Source organism: Apium graveolens, chromosome 5 (assembly GCF_009905375.1).
Source record: "Apium graveolens cultivar Ventura chromosome 5, ASM990537v1, whole genome shotgun sequence".
Classification (NCBI taxonomy): Eukaryota; Viridiplantae; Streptophyta; class Magnoliopsida; order Apiales; family Apiaceae; genus Apium; species Apium graveolens.
In genome coordinates this window covers 49,469,888-49,473,741 of record NC_133651.1, presented here as the reverse complement: position 1 = coordinate 49,473,741, position 3,854 = coordinate 49,469,888, and positions in this window count along the sequence as shown.

The following is a 3,854-nucleotide window of genomic DNA, read 5'->3' as shown; positions in this document are numbered from 1 at the left end:
GTATAATACTATTAAAATAAACTAGGATTAAACTATCATTTTTTTATTATTTAATTTGTTTTACATAATTCTCTAATCAAAATAAATAAATACAATTGACCGGTGATGATAAATAGTTTTGGAAAGAAAGGCGCCCAATGTATTCAGATATGACAACCAAGATAACAATAGTTGTCAGTTTTGATTTTGGACATGTATGTTTAGATGGATGGTAAGTATAGTTATATAATATTTTTTGAATATATTTTTTGACTAAAGGTTTTAATAATAAAATTTAATATACAAAAATAGACTTTGCCAAAAAATTTATATATTTATATCGTCATTGCATTACAACGAAAGATAAATATTTAAAATGTATATGAATATCGAAAGAAGTGAATAAATTCAGGCTCATCATTAGGCCTAAATCCTCAGAAATGGCCTGAAAATTAACTCAAAAGTAAATGATTAAGGATTATTTTCTATGCAATTAATTAAGTCATGCAAAAGTTTTAAGGTTAAATCAAATCAGTTTTTTTGCTTAAAAGTAAATGATTAAGGACTTGTTTACTTTTGAAAAGAAATTTCGGACCAAATTCAATAATGTAATATTGTAATACGCTATATTTTATCTATAATTTTTTTCATTCATCCTTACTTTTCAACATAATTCACATATAAAAACAAATAAAATACAATTATGACAAGAGGGTCGCGCTAGGAGGTTTTTTAATGGTCTCGGGTGTAAAATATGTTAAAGTAAAAAAGAGAAAACAGAACTAGCTATATTACTTTGATATGGAAAGCGTATAACTTATTGATTACAACTTATGCAAAACAGATACTTAATAACCTAATGCCTACTAAACTCCTAAAAACCAGGAAGACATGACTAATTCCAGTTTCCTGAATAGATGCCACTACCCCAGACTAAGTCTGCAGTCCAACGTTTATAACACCACGTTGGTTTATTCAAAATAAAATAAATAACTGAATAAAACATGTTTAGATTAATATTATTTCTAACATACTCCCCCTTAATCTAAACATTTCCAAGTTCCTGAACTCCAAGCAACACTCTCATCTTCTCAAATTTTGTAGCTGCCAATGCTTTAGTCAATAAGTCTGCTCGCTGCTCGCCTGTACTAACATGCTTGATCACGATCAAACCTTGCTCGACACAATCACGTATAAAGTGATATCGCAAATCAATATGTTTACTTCTTCCATGAAACATTGGATTTTTAGCTAGATCACCTGCAGAACGGTTATCAATATACAGTGTGACTGGCCCACATTTAATATCCATGACTTGGCTGAGAACTCGTTGGAGCCAGATTGCTTGATACGCAGCGGTCGTAGCTGCCATAAAATCTGCTTCATAGCTTGAAAGAGCGACACAATGCTGTTTTTGAGAGACCCAAGTTATCAGATTTTCATCAAGATAAAAAGCCATTCCTCCTGTGCTTTTCTGATCATCCATGCTGCCAGCTAGATCACTATCAGAAAAACCAGACAGGATGTAGTTTCCACGTCCCCTTGAGTACACCAATCCATAATGTAATGTTCCTTTAACGTATCGACAAATATGTTTGACTGCAGCTAAGTGAAGGTTTGTAGGCCTTTCCATGTATCGACTAACCATTCCTACCGCATAGGCGATATTTGGTCGTGTGTGTACTAAGTAGCGTACACCTCCTACCAAGCTCTTGTAATATGTAGAGTTTACAGGTTCACATGTACTGTCCGCATGAAGCTGCAGTTTGTATTCTATAGGATACTTTACAGCATGACATTCTCGCATTCCAGCCTTCTCGAGTACCTTCTGGGCATAAGCTGATTGTCTAATCATGATACTATAGTTGCCTTGAGTGACTTCCAAACCCAGATAGTAAGTTAATTTCCCAAGGTCAGACATGTCAAATTCAGCACTCATCTCCCCCTTGAATTTGACAATGTGTGACAAGCTTGTACCGGTGATAATCAGATCATCGACGTACACCCCAACAATCAAGGAATCAGTGCTATCACGCTTAGTGTAAACAGCATGTTCGTACAGGCACTTAACAAATCCCAACTTCAACGAGCATACCAAGCCCGTAGGGCTTGACGTAAACCGTATAAACCTTTGAGTAATGTATACACCTTATGTTCCTGACCTTTCTGCACATATCCTTTTGGTTGAGACACATAAACCTCTTCGTGTATAACACCATTAAGGAAAGCTGATTTGACGTCTAGATGATGGACTTCCCAATCATTCTTCGCTGCTAGTGCGAGAATCAAACGTACAGTTTCCAAACGTGTCATATGAGCAAAGACTTCTTCATAGTCTACCCAATGACGTTGCACATAACCTTTAGCCATGAGACGAGCCTTATGTTTTGTGACTTTACCGTGTTGATCCCTTTTAAGCTTAAAAATCCATTTAAGATCGATGGGTTTGTGTCCCTTAGGCAGCGTTGTGAGTTCCCAAGTGTTATTTCTTTCTATAGAGTCGATCTCTTTGTCCATGGCATTCTTCCAAACATCATCCTTTGTGGCCTGTTCAAAACAAATTAGCTCATCAATACCCATTAGAAGGAGTTCTTCTTCCAGCTCGATTGCTGTTGTATGCTCATAGATGTCATTGAGAGAACGAAACCTTTTGGGTGGTGTACTATTATCGTTGGAGGTACTCGAATCGTCAAACTCGAGTTGGCAGAACTAGTAGTGTTAATTTGATCACAGTTGGATGTAAATATTAGAGGAGTTATCATCGATGACTGAGAGGTTGGCGATGATGTACTGTTGATAGACTGAGAAGAGGTTGTATGCTCTGGCGTGACTGATTCATGATTATCAAGTGAATCTAGTGCATAATCCTCCAAGGTAAAATGCTCATTTCCATATACATCAGGAACCTGTTCTTGCTGCCATTCCCATGCTTTATCTTCATTGAAGACTACGTCCCGGCTGACATGTACAATTCCTGTACTGGGATCAAAAAGTCTGAACGCTTTAGTGCCCAGTTCTCTTCTAAAGTACACGACCAATTTGCTCCGATCATCGAGTTTTTTTGTATGTACGGCAGGCACCTTTATATAGGCTGTATAGCCAAAAACTTTCAAGTATTCAACACTTGGTTTTCTACCATACCAAGCCTCATGTGGAGTGATAGTTGACAGTGACCGTGTGGGAAGTTTGTTGAGTACATAGACCGAATGTCGTACTGCCTCCCCCCAGTATTTTGAAGGCACTTGTCGTTCTTTTAACATACTTCTGGCCATGGTTGCCACTGTGTGATTACGGCGCTCTACTACACCATTTTATTGGGGTGTGTAGGGTGCTGTAAAGTGTCTCAAGATACCTTATTCTTCACAATATGTTTGGAACTCCTTAGAACAAAATTCCCCTCCACGATCTGTTCTCAGTACCTGAATACGCTGTCTTGGACCATTTTCAACTAGTGACTTGAACCTTTTAAAATAACTCAAAGCCTCATCTTTTGTTTTTAGCATGTATACCCACATCATACGACTAAAATCATCAACTAGTAGCATAAAATATCGATTTGCAGCTGGAGTTTAAGTAGATATAGGTCCACAAAGGTCCATATGAATTAATTCTAAAGCACTTTTAGCAGTAAATCACTACGCCATAGATGACCTATCGCAATAGTTTGATCATAAGTGTTATAAACTTATGTTACATTAGCTATGCTCATCTTTGTCTACCGTAACATCGCACACATTTGATGTTACCATAGCCTTAGGAATATGTTTCTATAGAAAGAAAGTGTTACACACCCCAACATCTGTGAACTTGTGTTACCATAGGGTATTAACGAATAAAATATTATCGTTTTACAAAATAACTAAATATATACACAT